The sequence below is a fragment of the Lithobates pipiens genome, unplaced genomic scaffold (assembly GCF_037356315.1).
Source record: "Lithobates pipiens isolate NorthernLeopardFrog02 unplaced genomic scaffold, aLitPip1_a1.2 Scaffold_28, whole genome shotgun sequence".
Classification (NCBI taxonomy): Eukaryota; Metazoa; Chordata; class Amphibia; order Anura; family Ranidae; genus Lithobates; species Lithobates pipiens.
In genome coordinates, this window is record NW_027507789.1 from 129,107,706 (window position 1) to 129,125,296 (window position 17,591).

General features: G+C 40.5%; 16 non-coding genes across 16 annotated transcripts; all 16 read right to left on the reverse strand.

Moving 5' to 3' along the window:
• Window positions 1-226: 226 nt before the first annotated feature.
• On the reverse strand, window positions 227-308 carry TRNAL-AAG (transfer RNA leucine (anticodon AAG)). The gene has a single exon. It is a non-coding gene; the product is annotated as a tRNA-Leu (tRNA).
• A 574-nt stretch (window positions 309-882) lies between these two features.
• TRNAL-UAG (transfer RNA leucine (anticodon UAG)) lies at window positions 883-964 on the reverse strand. Its single transcript has one exon. It is a non-coding gene; the product is annotated as a tRNA-Leu (tRNA).
• Window positions 965-2,502: 1,538 nt separating this feature from the next.
• Window positions 2,503-2,584, reverse strand: TRNAL-UAG (transfer RNA leucine (anticodon UAG)). Its single transcript has one exon. It is a non-coding gene; the product is annotated as a tRNA-Leu (tRNA).
• An 882-nt stretch (window positions 2,585-3,466) lies between these two features.
• On the reverse strand, window positions 3,467-3,548 carry TRNAL-AAG (transfer RNA leucine (anticodon AAG)). The gene has a single exon. It is a non-coding gene; the product is annotated as a tRNA-Leu (tRNA).
• A 574-nt stretch (window positions 3,549-4,122) lies between these two features.
• TRNAL-UAG (transfer RNA leucine (anticodon UAG)) lies at window positions 4,123-4,204 on the reverse strand. The gene has a single exon. It is a non-coding gene; the product is annotated as a tRNA-Leu (tRNA).
• A 1,538-nt stretch (window positions 4,205-5,742) lies between these two features.
• On the reverse strand, window positions 5,743-5,824 carry TRNAL-UAG (transfer RNA leucine (anticodon UAG)). Its single transcript has one exon. It is a non-coding gene; the product is annotated as a tRNA-Leu (tRNA).
• Window positions 5,825-6,706: 882 nt separating this feature from the next.
• TRNAL-AAG (transfer RNA leucine (anticodon AAG)) lies at window positions 6,707-6,788 on the reverse strand. The gene has a single exon. It is a non-coding gene; the product is annotated as a tRNA-Leu (tRNA).
• A 1,538-nt stretch (window positions 6,789-8,326) lies between these two features.
• On the reverse strand, window positions 8,327-8,408 carry TRNAL-AAG (transfer RNA leucine (anticodon AAG)). The gene has a single exon. It is a non-coding gene; the product is annotated as a tRNA-Leu (tRNA).
• Window positions 8,409-9,946: 1,538 nt separating this feature from the next.
• TRNAL-AAG (transfer RNA leucine (anticodon AAG)) lies at window positions 9,947-10,028 on the reverse strand. The gene has a single exon. It is a non-coding gene; the product is annotated as a tRNA-Leu (tRNA).
• Window positions 10,029-10,602: 574 nt separating this feature from the next.
• On the reverse strand, window positions 10,603-10,684 carry TRNAL-UAG (transfer RNA leucine (anticodon UAG)). The gene has a single exon. It is a non-coding gene; the product is annotated as a tRNA-Leu (tRNA).
• Window positions 10,685-11,566: 882 nt separating this feature from the next.
• On the reverse strand, window positions 11,567-11,648 carry TRNAL-AAG (transfer RNA leucine (anticodon AAG)). Its single transcript has one exon. It is a non-coding gene; the product is annotated as a tRNA-Leu (tRNA).
• A 574-nt stretch (window positions 11,649-12,222) lies between these two features.
• Window positions 12,223-12,304, reverse strand: TRNAL-UAG (transfer RNA leucine (anticodon UAG)). The gene has a single exon. It is a non-coding gene; the product is annotated as a tRNA-Leu (tRNA).
• An 882-nt stretch (window positions 12,305-13,186) lies between these two features.
• Window positions 13,187-13,268, reverse strand: TRNAL-AAG (transfer RNA leucine (anticodon AAG)). Its single transcript has one exon. It is a non-coding gene; the product is annotated as a tRNA-Leu (tRNA).
• A 1,538-nt stretch (window positions 13,269-14,806) lies between these two features.
• Window positions 14,807-14,888, reverse strand: TRNAL-AAG (transfer RNA leucine (anticodon AAG)). The gene has a single exon. It is a non-coding gene; the product is annotated as a tRNA-Leu (tRNA).
• A 1,538-nt stretch (window positions 14,889-16,426) lies between these two features.
• Window positions 16,427-16,508, reverse strand: TRNAL-AAG (transfer RNA leucine (anticodon AAG)). Its single transcript has one exon. It is a non-coding gene; the product is annotated as a tRNA-Leu (tRNA).
• A 574-nt stretch (window positions 16,509-17,082) lies between these two features.
• Window positions 17,083-17,164, reverse strand: TRNAL-UAG (transfer RNA leucine (anticodon UAG)). Its single transcript has one exon. It is a non-coding gene; the product is annotated as a tRNA-Leu (tRNA).
• Window positions 17,165-17,591: the final 427 nt, after the last annotated feature.

A 17,591-nucleotide genomic window follows, 5' to 3' on the forward strand; every position in this document is an offset into this window, starting at 1 on the left:
TAGTGTGTGTAGCATGTATGTAATATGTGCACAACATGCATATTTTATGTATGTATCATGTATCAAACAAAACATGCAATGATTGCAGCTTTTCTAATGCTGCTAAAGCAGAGAGGTAAGTGTTTTTTGAGATTCCAGTGAGTTGGGAAAGGAACTGCAGTAAATTGCAGGAGCAAGATCAGAGAAGCTTGAGCCCTAGAGGGTAGGGATTTTGTTAAAAGGAGTTTGGCAGCAGTGGGATTCGAACCCACGCCCCCAAAGAGACTGGAGCCTTAATCCGGCGCCTTAGACCGCTCGGCCATGCTACCCATAAAAGTGAACACGTTATCGACTAAAATCGGGTGGGACATTCCATGCTCTGCATTCATTGCTTGAGCTGGAGGCCTCAGAACTCTAAACTACAAGTATTCACCACTTTATCCATTATAAAAGGTAGTTGAAGTTTCACGGAGATGGCCAAGATGCCACCTTATGTGTTTCAGTCCTCTTTCTGAGGCAGCAGGTGGTGGTCACTTTACACTTGAGAGTGGACTTTGGGTGCAGCATTCTGTGGCAAGTTCACTTGGCACTCTGCTGAAAAGTGTGCCAGCTTTTCATTAGTACTGCTTGTTTTTTGGTGTCCACACTTAAAGTGTTAATGTGGAATCTAGCTTACAGGAGAGGTAATCACGTTCAGTTGGACTTGTTTTGTAACGTTGACAAGATTTCACTAGTCATCTCATCAAAAGTGTGCCCTTTTGGAAGACTTCTCAACCAAAGCATGCAATTTCCTAATGCTGCTGTTCTGAGATTCCAGTGTGTTGAGCAAGGAATGCCAGCAAAGTGCAGCAGAAACTTCAGAGACGCTTGAGCAATCAAAGATAGGCATTTGTTACAAGAGCTTGGCAGCAGTGGGATTTGAACCCACGCCTCCAAAGAGACTGGAGCCTAAATCCAGCGCCTTAGACCGCTCAGCCATGCTACTTGTGAGAGTGCTCTTGCTAAGGACTAAAAAGAGGCATGACAGTCTACATTCCATGCTCTGCATTCATTGTGTGTATGTGACATGTATGTAACATTTATGTCATGTGTGTCATATGTATGTAACGTGTGTAACATGTATTTCATAAGTGTATGACATGTATGTAACATGCATTCAACATGTATGTCATATGTATGTATAATCTGTGTAATATGTGTGTAACACGTATGTAATATGTGTGATATGTATGCCATATGTGTATTGTGTGTCATATGTGTAACATGTATGTAACATGTGTGTACCATGCATGTCATATGCATGCCATATGTGTGTAACATGTATGTAAGATATGTGCAACATGCATGTCATATGTGTGTCATATTAATGTAACATGTGTGTGACATGCATGGCATATGTGTGTAGCATGTATGTGATGTGTATGACATGTATGTTATATGTGTGTAATATGTGTAACATGCATGTGACATGTGTGTAAAATTGTGTCTAAATGGTGTGTAACATGAGTGTGACATGTATGTAACATGCATGCAACATGTATATCATATGTATGTAACATTTGTGTAATATGTGTGAACTATGTGTGTAATATGTAAGTAGCACGTGTGTCACATGTGTGTAACATGTATGTCATATGTGTGTAGTGTGTGTAGCATGTATGTAATATGTGCACAACATGCATATTATATGTATGTATCATGTATCAAACAAAACATGCAATGATTGCAGCTTTTCTAATGCTGCTAAAGCAGAGAGGTAAGTGTTTTTTGAGATTCCAGTGAGTTGGGAAAGGAACTGCAGTAAATTGCAGGAGCAAGATCAGAGAAGCTTGAGCCCTAGAGGGTAGGGATTTTGTTAAAAGGAGTTTGGCAGCAGTGGGATTCAACCCCACGCCCCCAAAGAGACTGGAGCCTTAATCCAGCGCCTTAGACCGCTCGGCCATGCTACCCATAAAAATGAACACGTTATAGACTAAAATGGGGTGGGACATTCCATGCTCTGCATTCATTGCTTGAGCTGGAGGCCTCAGAACTCTAAACTACAAGTATTCACCACTTTATCCATTATAAAAGGTAGTTGAAGTTTCAGGGAGATGGCCAAGATGCCACCTTATGTGTTTCAGTCCTCTTTCTGAGGCAGCAGGTAGTGGTCACTTTACACTTGAGAGTGGACTTTGGGTGCAGCATTCTGTGGCAAGTTCACTTGGCACTCTGCTGAAAAGTGTGCCAGCTTTTCATTAGTACTGCTTGTTTTTTGGTGTCCACACTTAAAGTGTTAATGTGGAATCTAGCTTACAGGAGAGGTAATCACGTTCAGTTGGACTTGTTTTGTAACGTTGACAAGATTTCACTAGTCATCTCATCAGAAGTGTGCCCTTTTGGAAGACTTCTCAACCAAAGCATGCAATTTCCTAATGCTGCTGTTCTGAGATTCCAGTGTGTTGAGCAAGGAATGCCAGCAAAGTGCAGCAGAAACTTCAGAGACGCTTGAGCAATCAAGGATAGGCATTTGTTAAAAGAGCTTGGCAGCAGTGGGATTTGAACCCACGCCTCCAAAGAGACTGGAGCCTAAATCCAGCGCCTTAGACCGCTCGGCCATGCTACCTGTGAAAGTGCTCTTGCTAAGGACTAAAAAGAGGCATGACAGTCTACATTCCATGCTCTGCATTCATTGTGTGTATGTGACATGTACGTAACATGTATGTCATGTGTGTCATATGTATGTAACGTGTGTAACATGTATTTCATAAGTGTATGACATGTATGTAACATGCATTCAACATGTATGTCATATGTATGTATAATCTGTGTAATATGTGTGTAACACGTATGTAATATGTGTGATATGTATGCCATATGTGTATTGTGTGTCATATGTGTAACATGTATGTAACATGTGTGTACCATGCATGTCATATGCATGCCATATGTGTGTAACATGTATGTAAGATATGTGCAACATGCATGTCATATGTGTGTCATATTAATGTAACATGTGTGTGACATGCATGGCATATGTGTGTAGCATGTATGTGATGTGTATGACATGTATGTTATATGTGTGTAATATGTGTAACATGCATGTGACATGTGTGTAAAATTGTGTCTAAATGGTGTGTAACATGAGTGTGACATGTATGTAACATGCATGCAACATGTATATCATATGTATGTAACATTTGTGTAATATGTGTGAACTATGTGTGTAATATGTAAGTAGCACGTGTGTCACATGTGTGTAACATGTATGTCATATGTGTGTAGTGTGTGTAGCATGTATGTAATATGTGCACAACATGCATATTATATGTATGTATCATGTATCAAACAAAACATGCAATGATTGCAGCTTTTCTAATGCTGCTAAAGCAGAGAGGTAAGTGTTTTTTGAGATTCCAGTGAGTTGGGAAAGGAACTGCAGTAAATTGCAGGAGCAAGATCAGAGAAGCTTGAGCCCTAGAGGGTAGGGATTTTGTTAAAAGGAGTTTGGCAGCAGTGGGATTCGAACCCACGCCCCCAAAGAGACTGGAGCCTTAATCCAGCGCCTTAGACCGCTCGGCCATGCTACCCATAAAAATGAACACGTTATCGACTAAAATGCGGTGGGACATTCCATGCTCTGCATTCATTGCTTGAGCTGGAGGCCTCAGAACTCTAAACTACAAGTATTCACCACTTTATCCATTATAAAAGGTAGTTGAAGTTTCACGGAGATGGCCAAGATGCCACCTTATGTGTTTCAGTCCTCTTTCTGAGGCAGCAGGTGGTGGTCACTTTACACTTGAGAGTGGACTTTGGGTGCAGCATTCTGTGGCAAGTTCACTTGGCACTCTGCTGAAAAGTGTGCCAGCTTTTCATTAGTACTGCTTGTTTTTTGGTGTCCACACTTAAAGTGTTAATGTGGAATCTAGCTTACAGGAGAGGTAATCACGTTCAGTTGGACTTGTTTTGTAACGTTGACAAGATTTCACTAGTCATCTCATCAGAAGTGTGCCCTTTTGGAAGACTTCTCAACCAAAGCATGCAATTTCCTAATGCTGCTGTTCTGAGATTCCAGTGTGTTGAGCAAGGAATGCCAGCAAAGTGCAGCAGAAACTTCAGAGACGCTTGAGCAATCAAGGATAGGCATTTGTTAAAAGAGCTTGGCAGCAGTGGGATTTGAACCCACGCCTCCAAAGAGACTGGAGCCTAAATCCAGCGCCTTAGACCGCTCGGCCATGCTACCTGTGAAAGTGCTCTTGCTAAGGACTAAAAAGAGGCATGACAGTCTACATTCCATGCTCTGCATTCATTGTGTGTATGTGACATGTACGTAACATGTATGTCATGTGTGTCATATGTATGTAACGTGTGTAACATGTATTTCATAAGTGTATGACATGTATGTAACATGCATTCAACATGTATGTCATATGTATGTATAATCTGTGTAATATGTGTGTAACACGTATGTAATATGTGTGATATGTATGCCATATGTGTATTGTGTGTCATATGTGTAACATGTATGTAACATGTGTGTACCATGCATGTCATATGCATGCCATATGTGTGTAACATGTATGTAAGATATGTGCAACATGCATGTCATATGTGTGTCATATTAATGTAACATGTGTGTAACATGCATGGCATATGTGTGTAGCATGTATGTGATGTGTATGACATGTATGTTATATGTGTGTAATATGTGTAACATGCATGTGACATGTGTGTAAAATTGTGTCTAAATGGTGTGTAACATGAGTGTGACATGTATGTAACATGCATGCAACATGTATATCATATGTATGTAACATTTGTGTAATATGTGTGAACTATGTGTGTAATATGTAAGTAGCACGTGTGTCACATGTGTGTAACATGTATGTCATATGTGTGTAGTGTGTGTAGCATGTATGTAATATGTGCACAACATGCATATTATATGTATGTATCATGTATCAAACAAAACATGCAATGATTGCAGCTTTTCTAATGCTGCTAAAGCAGAGATGTAAGTGTTTTTTGAGATTCCAGTGAGTTGGGAAAGGAACTGCAGTAAATTGCAGGAGCAAGATCAGAGAAGCTTGAGCCCTAGAGGGTAGGGATTTTGTTAAAAGGAGTTTGGCAGCAGTGGAATTCGAACCCACGCCCCCAAAGAGACTGGAGCCTTAATCCAGCGCCTTAGTCCGCTCGGCCATGCTACCCATAAAAATGAACATGTTATCGACTAAAATGGGGTGGGACATTCCATGCTCTGCATTCATTGCTTGAGCTGGAGGCCTCAGAACTCTAAACTACAAGTATTCACCACTTTATCCATTATAAAAGGTAGTTGAAGTTTCACGGAGATGGCCAAGATGCCACCTTATGTGTTTCAGTCCTCTTTCTGAGGCAGCAGGTGGTGGTCACTTTACACTTGAGAGTGGACTTTGGGTGCAGCATTCTGTGGCAAGTTCACTTGGCACTCTGCTGAAAAGTGTGCCAGCTTTTCATTAGTACTGCTTGTTTTTTGGTGTCCACACTTAAAGTGTTAATGTGGAATCTAGCTTACAGGAGAGGTAATCACGTTCAGTTGGACTTGTTTTGTAACGTTGACAAGATTTCACTAGTCATCTCATCAGAAGTGTGCCCTTTTGGAAGACTTCTCAACCAAAGCATGCAATTTCCTAATGCTGCTGTTCTGAGATTCCAGTGTGTTGAGCAAGGAATGCCAGCAAAGTGCAGCAGAAACTTCAGAGACGCTTGAGCAATCAAGGATAGGCATTTGTTAAAAGAACTTGGCAGCAGTGGGATTTGAACCCACGCCTCCAAAGAGACTGGAGCCTAAATCCAGCGCCTTAGACCGCTCGGCCATGCTACTTGTGAGAGTGCTCTTGCTAAGGACTAAAAAGAGGCATGACAGTCTACATTCCATGCTCTGCATTCATTGTGTGTATGTGACATGTATGTAACATTTATGTCATGTGTGTCATATGTATGTAACGTGTGTAACATGTATTTCATAAGTGTATGACATGTATGTAACATGCATTCAACATGTATGTCATATGTATGTATAATCTGTGTAATATGTGTGTAACACGTATGTAATATGTGTGATATGTATGCCATATGTGTATTGTGTGTCATATGTGTAACATGTATGTAACATGTGTGTACCATGCATGTCATATGCATGCCATATGTGTGTAACATGTATGTAAGATATGTGCAACATGCATGTCATATGTGTGTCATATTAATGTAACATGTGTGTGACATGCATGGCATATGTGTGTAGCATGTATGTGATGTGTATGACATGTATGTTATATGTGTGTAATATGTGTAACATGCATGTGACATGTGTGTAAAATTGTGTCTAAATGGTGTGTAACATGAGTGTGACATGTATGTAACATGCATGCAACATGTATATCATATGTATGTAACATTTGTGTAATATGTGTGAACTATGTGTGTAATATGTAAGTAGCACGTGTGTCACATGTGTGTAACATGTATGTCATATGTGTGTAGTGTGTGTAGCATGTATGTAATATGTGCACAACATGCATATTATATGTATGTATCATGTATCAAACAAAACATGCAATGATTGCAGCTTTTCTAATGCTGCTAAAGCAGAGAGGTAAGTGTTTTTTGAGATTCCAGTGAGTTGGGAAAGGAACTGCAGTAAATTGCAGGAGCAAGATCAGAGAAGCTTGAGCCCTAGAGGGTAGGGATTTTGTTAAAAGGAGTTTGGCAGCAGTGGGATTCGAACCCACGCCCCCAAAGAGACTGGAGCCTTAATCCAGCGCCTTAGACCGCTCGGCCATGCTACCCATAAAAATGAACACGTTATCGACTAAAATCGGGTGGGACATTCCATGCTCTGCATTCATTGCTTGAGCTGGAGGCCTCAGAACTCTAAACTACAAGTATTCACCACTTTATCCATTATAAAAGGTAGTTGAAGTTTCACGGAGATGGCCAAGATGCCACCTTATGTGTTTCAGTCCTCTTTCTGAGGCAGCAGGTGGTGGTCACTTTACACTTGAGAGTGGACTTTGGGTGCAGCATTCTGTGGCAAGTTCACTTGGCACTCTGCTGAAAAGTGTGCCAGCTTTTCATTAGTACTGCTTGTTTTTTGGTGTCCACACTTAAAGTGTTAATGTGGAATCTAGCTTACAGGAGAGGTAATCACGTTCAGTTGGACTTGTTTTGTAACGTTGACAAGATTTCACTAGTCATCTCATCAGAAGTGTGCCCTTTTGGAAGACTTCTCAACCAAAGCATGCAATTTCCTAATGCTGCTGTTCTGAGATTCCAGTGTGTTGAGCAAGGAATGCCAGCAAAGTGCAGCAGAAACTTCAGAGACGCTTGAGCAATCAAGGATAGGCATTTGTTAAAAGAGCTTGGCAGCAGTGGGATTTGAACCCACACCTCCAAAGAGACTGGAGCCTAAATACAGCGCCTTAGACCGCTCGGCCATGCTACCTGTGAAAGTGCTCTTGCTAAGGACTAAAAAGAGGCATGACAGTCTACATTCCATGCTCTGCATTCATTGTTTGTATGTGACATGTACGTAACATGTATGTCATGTGTGTCATATGTATGTAACGTGTGTAACATGTATTTCATAAGTGTATGACATGTATGTAACATGCATTCAACATGTATGTCATATGTATGTATAATCTGTGTAATATGTGTGTAACACGTATGTAATATGTGTGATATGTATGCCATATGTGTATTGTGTGTCATATGTGTAACATGTATGTAACATGTGTGTACCATGCATGTCATATGCATGCCATATGTGTGTAACATGTATGTAAGATATGTGCAACATGCATGTCATATGTGTGTCATATTAATGTAACATGTGTGTGACATGCATGGCATATGTGTGTAGCATGTATGTGATGTGTATGACATGTATGTTATATGTGTGTAATATGTGTAACATGCATGTGACATGTGTGTAAAATTGTGTCTAAATGGTGTGTAACATGAGTGGGACATGTATGTAACATGCATGCAACATGTATATCATATGTATGTAACATTTGTGTAATATGTGTGAACTATGTGTGTAATATGTAAGTAGCATGTGTGTCACATGTGTGTAACATGTATGTCATATGTGTGTAGTGTGTGTAGCATGTATGTAATATGTGCACAACATGCATATTATATGTATGTATCATGTATCAAACAAAACATGCAATGATTGCAGCTTTTCTAATGCTGCTAAAGCAGAGAGGTAAGTGTTTTTTGAGATTCCAGTGAGTTGGGAAAGGAACTGCAGTAAATTGCAGGAGCAAGATCAGAGAAGCTTGAGCCCTAGAGGGTAGGGATTTTGTTAAAAGGAGTTTGGCAGCAGTGGGATTCGAACCCACGCCCCCAAAGAGACTGGAGCCTTAATCCAGCGCCTTAGACCGCTCGGCCATGCTACCCATAAAAATGAACATGTTATCGACTAAAATCGGGTGGGACATTCCATGCTCTGCATTCATTGCTTGAGCTGGAGGCCTCAGAACTCTAAACTACAAGTATTCACCACTTTATCCATTTTAAAAGGTAGTTGAAGTTTCACGGAGATGGCCAAGATGCCACCTTATGTGTTTCAGTCCTCTTTCTGAGGCAGCAGGTGGTGGTCACTTTACACTTGAGAGTGGACTTTGGGTGCAGCATTCTGTGGCAAGTTCACTTGGCACTCTGCTGAAAAGTGTGCCAGCTTTTCATTAGTACTGCTTGTTTTTTGGTGTCCACACTTAAAGTGTTAATGTGGAATCTAGCTTACAGGAGAGGTAATCACGTTCAGTTGGACTTGTTTTGTAACGTTGACAAGATTTCACTAGTCATCTCATCAGAAGTGTGCCCTTTTGGAAGACTTCTCAACCAAAGCATGCAATTTCCTAATGCTGCTGTTCTGAGATTCCAGTGTGTTGAGCAAGGAATGCCAGCAAAGTGCAGCAGAAACTTCAGAGACGCTTGAGCAATCAAGGATAGGCATTTGTTAAAAGAGCTTGGCAGCAGTGGGATTTGAACCCACACCTCCAAAGAGACTGGAGCCTAAATACAGCGCCTTAGACCGCTCGGCCATGCTACCTGTGAAAGTGCTCTTGCTAAGGACTAAAAAGAGGCATGACAGTCTACATTCCATGCTCTGCATTCATTGTTTGTATGTGACATGTACGTAACATGTATGTCATGTGTGTCATATGTATGTAACGTGTGTAACATGTATTTCATAAGTGTATGACATGTATGTAACATGCATTCAACATGTATGTCATATGTATGTATAATCTGTGTAATATGTGTGTAACACGTATGTAATATGTGTGATATGTATGCCATATGTGTATTGTGTGTCATATGTGTAACATGTATGTAACATGTGTGTACCATGCATGTCATATGCATGCCATATGTGTGTAACATGTATGTAAGATATGTGCAACATGCATGTCATATGTGTGTCATATTAATGTAACATGTGTGTGACATGCATGGCATATGTGTGTAGCATGTATGTGATGTGTATGACATGTATGTTATATGTGTGTAATATGTGTAACATGCATGTGACATGTGTGTAAAATTGTGTCTAAATGGTGTGTAACATGAGTGTGACATGTATGTAACATGCATGCAACATGTATATCATATGTATGTAACATTTGTGTAATATGTGTGAACTATGTGTGTAATATGTAAGTAGCACGTGTGTCACATGTGTGTAACATGTATGTCATATGTGTGTAGTGTGTGTAGCATGTATGTAATATGTGCACAACATGCATATTTTATGTATGTATCATGTATCAAACAAAACATGCAATGATTGCAGCTTTTCTAATGCTGCTAAAGCAGAGAGGTAAGTGTTTTTTGAGATTCCAGTGAGTTGGGAAAGGAACTGCAGTAAATTGCAGGAGCAAGATCAGAGAAGCTTGAGCCCTAGAGGGTAGGGATTTTGTTAAAAGGAGTTTGGCAGCAGTGGGATTCGAACCCACGCCCCCAAAGAGACTGGAGCCTTAATCCGGCGCCTTAGACCGCTCGGCCATGCTACCCATAAAAGTGAACACGTTATCGACTAAAATCGGGTGGGACATTCCATGCTCTGCATTCATTGCTTGAGCTGGAGGCCTCAGAACTCTAAACTACAAGTATTCACCACTTTATCCATTATAAAAGGTAGTTGAAGTTTCACGGAGATGGCCAAGATGCCACCTTATGTGTTTCAGTCCTCTTTCTGAGGCAGCAGGTGGTGGTCACTTTACACTTGAGAGTGGACTTTGGGTGCAGCATTCTGTGGCAAGTTCACTTGGCACTCTGCTGAAAAGTGTGCCAGCTTTTCATTAGTACTGCTTGTTTTTTGGTGTCCACACTTAAAGTGTTAATGTGGAATCTAGCTTACAGGAGAGGTAATCACGTTCAGTTGGACTTGTTTTGTAACGTTGACAAGATTTCACTAGTCATCTCATCAAAAGTGTGCCCTTTTGGAAGACTTCTCAACCAAAGCATGCAATTTCCTAATGCTGCTGTTCTGAGATTCCAGTGTGTTGAGCAAGGAATGCCAGCAAAGTGCAGCAGAAACTTCAGAGACGCTTGAGCAATCAAAGATAGGCATTTGTTACAAGAGCTTGGCAGCAGTGGGATTTGAACCCACGCCTCCAAAGAGACTGGAGCCTAAATCCAGCGCCTTAGACCGCTCGGCCATGCTACTTGTGAGAGTGCTCTTGCTAAGGACTAAAAAGAGGCATGACAGTCTACATTCCATGCTCTGCATTCATTGTGTGTATGTGACATGTATGTAACATTTATGTCATGTGTGTCATATGTATGTAACGTGTGTAACATGTATTTCATAAGTGTATGACATGTATGTAACATGCATTCAACATGTATGTCATATGTATGTATAATCTGTGTAATATGTGTGTAACACGTATGTAATATGTGTGATATGTATGCCATATGTGTATTGTGTGTCATATGTGTAACATGTATGTAACATGTGTGTACCATGCATGTCATATGCATGCCATATGTGTGTAACATGTATGTAAGATATGTGCAACATGCATGTCATATGTGTGTCATATTAATGTAACATGTGTGTGACATGCATGGCATATGTGTGTAGCATGTATGTGATGTGTATGACATGTATGTTATATGTGTGTAATATGTGTAACATGCATGTGACATGTGTGTAAAATTGTGTCTAAATGGTGTGTAACATGAGTGTGACATGTATGTAACATGCATGCAACATGTATATCATATGTATGTAACATTTGTGTAATATGTGTGAACTATGTGTGTAATATGTAAGTAGCACGTGTGTCACATGTGTGTAACATGTATGTCATATGTGTGTAGTGTGTGTAGCATGTATGTAATATGTGCACAACATGCATATTATATGTATGTATCATGTATCAAACAAAACATGCAATGATTGCAGCTTTTCTAATGCTGCTAAAGCAGAGAGGTAAGTGTTTTTTGAGATTCCAGTGAGTTGGGAAAGGAACTGCAGTAAATTGCAGGAGCAAGATCAGAGAAGCTTGAGCCCTAGAGGGTAGGGATTTTGTTAAAAGGAGTTTGGCAGCAGTGGGATTCGAACCCACGCCCCCAAAGAGACTGGAGCCTTAATCCAGCGCCTTAGACCGCTCGGCCATGCTACCCATAAAAATGAACACGTTATCGACTAAAATCGGGTGGGACATTCCATGCTCTGCATTCATTGCTTGAGCTGGAGGCCTCAGAACTCTAAACTACAAGTATTCACCACTTTATCCATTATAAAAGGTAGTTGAAGTTTCACGGAGATGGCCAAGATGCCACCTTATGTGTTTCAGTCCTCTTTCTGAGGCAGCAGGTGGTGGTCACTTTACACTTGAGAGTGGACTTTGGGTGCAGCATTCTGTGGCAAGTTCACTTGGCACTCTGCTGAAAAGTGTGCCAGCTTTTCATTAGTACTGCTTGTTTTTTGGTGTCCACACTTAAAGTGTTAATGTGGAATCTAGCTTACAGGAGAGGTAATCACGTTCAGTTGGACTTGTTTTGTAACGTTGACAAGATTTCACTAGTCATCTCATCAGAAGTGTGCCCTTTTGGAAGACTTCTCAACCAAAGCATGCAATTTTCTAATGCTGCTGTTCTGAGATTCCAGTGTGTTGAGCAAGGAATGCCAGCAAAGTGCAGCAGAAACTTGAGAGACGCTTGAGCAATCAAGGATAGGCATTTGTTAAAAGAGCTTGGCAGCAGTGGGATTTGAACTCACGCCTCCAAAGAGACTGGAGCCTAAATCCAGCGCCTTAGACCGCTCGGCCATGCTACCTGTGAAAGTGCGCTTGCTAAGGACTAAAAAGAGGCATGACAGTCTACATTCCATGCTCTGCATTCATTGTGTGTATGTGACATGTACGTAACATGTATGTCATGTGTGTCATATGTATGTAACGTGTGTAACATGTATTTCATAAGTGTATGACATGTATGTAACATGCATTCAACATGTATGTCATATGTATGTATATTCTGTGTAATATGTGTGTAACACGTATGTAATATGTGTGATATGTATGCCATATGTGTATTGTGTGTCATATGTGTAACATGTATGTAACATGTGTGTACCATGCATGTCATATGCATGCCATATGTGTGTAACATGTATGTAAGATATGTGCAACATGCATGTCATATGTGTGTCATATTAATGTAACATGTGTGTGACATGCATGGCATATGTGTGTAGCATGTATGTGATGTGTATGACATGTATGTTATATGTGTGTAATATGTGTAACATGCATGTGACATGTGTGTAAAATTGTGTCTAAATGGTGTGTAACATGAGTGTGACATGTATGTAACATGCATGCAACATGTATATCATATGTATGTAACATTTGTGTAATATGTGTGAACTATGTGTGTAATATGTAAGTAGCACGTGTGTCACATGTGTGTAACATGTATGTCATATGTGTGTAGTGTGTGTAGCATGTATGTAATATGTGCACAACATGCATATTATATGTATGTATCATGTATCAAACAAAACATGCAATGATTGCAGCTTTTCTAATGCTGCTAAAGCAGAGAGGTAAGTGTTTTTTGAGATTCCAGTGAGTTGGGAAAGGAACTGCAGTAAATTGCAGGAGCAAGATCAGAGAAGCTTGAGCCCTAGAGGGTAGGGATTTTGTTAAAAGGAGTTTGGCAGCAGTGGGATTCGAACCCACGCCCCCAAAGAGACTGGAGCCTTAATCCAGCGCCTTAGAGCGCTCGGCCATGCTACCCATAAAAATGAACACGTTATCGACTAAAATGGGGTGGGACATTCCATGCTCTGCATTCATTGCTTGAGCTGGAGGCCTCAGAACTCTAAACTACAAGTATTCACCACTTTATCCATTATAAAAGGTAGTTGAAGTTTCACGGAGATGGCCAAGATGCCACCTTATGTGTTTCAGTCCTCTTTCTGAGGCAGCAGGTGGTGGTCACTTTACACTTGAGAGTGGACTTTGGGTGCAGCATTCTGTGGCAAGTTCACTTGGCACTCTGCTGAAAAGTGTGCCAGCTTTTCATTAGTACTGCTTGTTTTTTGGTGTCCACACTTAAAGTGTTAATGTGGAATCTAGCTTACAGGAGAGGTAATCACGTTCAGTTGGACTTGTTTTGTAACGTTGACAAGATTTCACTAGTCATCTCATCAAAAGTGTGCCCTTTTGGAAGACTTCTCAACCAAAGCATGCAATTTCCTAATGCTGCTGTTCTGAGATTCCAGTGTGTTGAGCAAGGAATGCCAGCAAAGTGCAGCAGAAACTTCAGAGACGCTTGAGCAATCAAGGATAGGCATTTGTTAAAAGAGCTTGGCAGCAGTGGGATTTGAACCCACACCTCCAAAGAGACTGGAGCCTAAATACAGCGCCTTAGACCGCTCGGCCATGCTACCTGTGAAAGTGCTCTTGCTAAGGACTAAAAAGAGGCATGACAGTCTACATTCCATGCTCTGCATTCATTGTTTGTATGTGACATGTACGTAACATGTATGTCATGTGTGTCATATGTATGTAACGTGTGTAACATGTATTTCATAAGTGTATGACATGTATGTAACATGCATTCAACATGTATGTCATATGTATGTATAATCTGTGTAATATGTGTGTAACACGTATGTAATATGTGTGATATGTATGCCATATGTGTATTGTGTGTCATATGTGTAACATGTATGTAACATGTGTGTACCATGCATGTCATATGCATGCCATATGTGTGTAACATGTATGTAAGATATGTGCAACATGCATGTCATATGTGTGTCATATTAATGTAACATGTGTGTGACATGCATGGCATATGTGTGTAGCATGTATGTGATGTGTATGACATGTATGTTATATGTGTGTAATATGTGTAACATGCATGTGACATGTGTGTAAAATTGTGTCTAAATGGTGTGTAACATGAGTGGGACATGTATGTAACATGCATGCAACATGTATATCATATGTATGTAACATTTGTGTAATATGTGTGAACTATGTGTGTAATATGTAAGTAGCATGTGTGTCACATGTGTGTAACATGTATGTCATATGTGTGTAGTGTGTGTAGCATGTATGTAATATGTGCACAACATGCATATTATATGTATGTATCATGTATCAAACAAAACATGCAATGATTGCAGCTTTTCTAATGCTGCTAAAGCAGAGAGGTAAGTGTTTTTTGAGATTCCAGTGAGTTGGGAAAGGAACTGCAGTAAATTGCAGGAGCAAGATCAGAGAAGCTTGAGCCCTAGAGGGTAGGGATTTTGTTAAAAGGAGTTTGGCAGCAGTGGGATTCGAACCCACGCCCCCAAAGAGACTGGAGCCTTAATCCAGCGCCTTAGACCGCTCGGCCATGCTACCCATAAAAATGAACATGTTATCGACTAAAATCGGGTGGGACATTCCATGCTCTGCATTCATTGCTTGAGCTGGAGGCCTCAGAACTCTAAACTACAAGTATTCACCACTTTATCCATTATAAAAGGTAGTTGAAGTTTCACGGAGATGGCCAAGATGCCACCTTATGTGTTTCAGTCCTCTTTCTGAGGCAGCAGGTGGTGGTCACTTTACACTTGAGAGTGGACTTTGGGTGCAGCATTCTGTGGCAAGTTCACTTGGCACTCTGCTGAAAAGTGTGCCAGCTTTTCATTAGTACTGCTTGTTTTTTGGTGTCCACACTTAAAGTGTTAATGTGGAATCTAGCTTACAGGAGAGGTAATCACGTTCAGTTGGACTTGTTTTGTAACGTTGACAAGATTTCACTAGTCATCTCATCAGAAGTGTGCCCTTTTGGAAGACTTCTCAACCAAAGCATGCAATTTCCTAATGCTGCTGTTCTGAGATTCCAGTGTGTTGAGCAAGGAATGCCAGCAAAGTGCAGCAGAAACTTCAGAGACGCTTGAGCAATCAAGGATAGGCATTTGTTAAAAGAGCTTGGCAGCAGTGGGATTTGAACCCACACCTCCAAAGAGACTGGAGCCTAAATACAGCGCCTTAGACCGCTCGGCCATGCTACCTGTGAAAGTGCTCTTGCTAAGGACTAAAAAGAGGCATGACAGTCTACATTCCATGCTCTGCATTCATTGTTTGTATGTGACATGTACGTAACATGTATGTCATGTGTGTCATATGTATGTAACGTGTGTAACATGTATTTCATAAGTGTATGACATGTATGTAACATGCATTCAACATGTATGTCATATGTATGTATAATCTGTGTAATATGTGTGTAACACGTATGTAATATGTGTGATATGTATGCCATATGTGTATTGTGTGTCATATGTGTAACATGTATGTAACATGTGTGTACCATGCATGTCATATGCATGCCATATGTGTGTAACATGTATGTAAGATATGTGCAACATGCATGTCATATGTGTGTCATATTAATGTAACATGTGTGTGACATGCATGGCATATGTGTGTAGCATGTATGTGATGTGTATGACATGTATGTTATATGTGTGTAATATGTGTAACATGCATGTGACATGTGTGTAAAATTGTGTCTAAATGGTGTGTAACATGAGTGTGACATGTATGTAACATGCATGCAACATGTATATCATATGTATGTAACATTTGTGTAATATGTGTGAACTATGTGTGTAATATGTAAGTAGCACGTGTGTCACATGTGTGTAACATGTATGTCATATGTGTGTAGTGTGTGTAGCATGTATGTAATATGTGCACAACATGCATATTTTATGTATGTATCATGTATCAAACAAAACATGCAATGATTGCAGCTTTTCTAATGCTGCTAAAGCAGAGAGGTAAGTGTTTTTTGAGATTCCAGTGAGTTGGGAAAGGAACTGCAGTAAATTGCAGGAGCAAGATCAGAGAAGCTTGAGCCCTAGAGGGTAGGGATTTTGTTAAAAGGAGTTTGGCAGCAGTGGGATTCGAACCCACGCCCCCAAAGAGACTGGAGCCTTAATCCGGCGCCTTAGACCGCTCGGCCATGCTACCCATAAAAATGAACACGTTATCGACTAAAATCGGGTGGGACATTCCATGCTCTGCATTCATTGCTTGAGCTGGAGGCCTCAGAACTCTAAACTACAAGTATTCACCACTTTATCCATTATAAAAGGTAGTTGAAGTTTCACGGAGATGGCCAAGATGCCACCTTATGTGTTTCAGTCCTCTTTCTGAGGCAGCAGGTGGTGGTCACTTTACACTTGAGAGTGGACTTTGGGTGCAGCATTCTGTGGCAAGTTCACTTGGCACTCTGCTGAAAAGTGTGCCAGCTTTTCATTAGTACTGCTTGTTTTTTGGTGTCCACACTTAAAGTGTTAATGTGGAATCTAGCTTACAGGAGAGGTAATCACGTTCAGTTGGACTTGTTTTGTAACGTTGACAAGATTTCACTAGTCATCTCATCAAAAGTGTGCCCTTTTGGAAGACTTCTCAACCAAAGCATGCAATTTCCTAATGCTGCTGTTCTGAGATTCCAGTGTGTTGAGCAAGGAATGCCAGCAAAGTGCAGCAGAAACTTCAGAGACGCTTGAGCAATCAAAGATAGGCATTTGTTACAAGAGCTTGGCAGCAGTGGGATTTGAACCCACGCCTCCAAAGAGACTGGAGCCTAAATCCAGCGCCTTAGACCGCTCGGCCATGCTACTTGTGAGAGTGCTCTTGCTAAGGACTAAAAAGAGGCATGACAGTCTACATTCCATGCTCTGCATTCATTGTGTGTATGTGACATGTATGTAACATTTATGTCATGTGTGTCATATGTATGTAACGTGTGTAACATGTATTTCATAAGTGTATGACATGTATGTAACATGCATTCAACATGTATGTCATATGTATGTATAATCTGTGTAATATGTGTGTAACACGTATGTAATATGTGTGATATGTATGCCATATGTGTATTGTGTGTCATATGTGTAACATGTATGTAACATGTGTGTACCATGCATGTCATATGCATGCCATATGTGTGTAACATGTATGTAAGATATGTGCAACATGCATGTCATATGTGTGTCATATTAATGTAACATGTGTGTGACATGCATGGCATATGTGTGTAGCATGTAT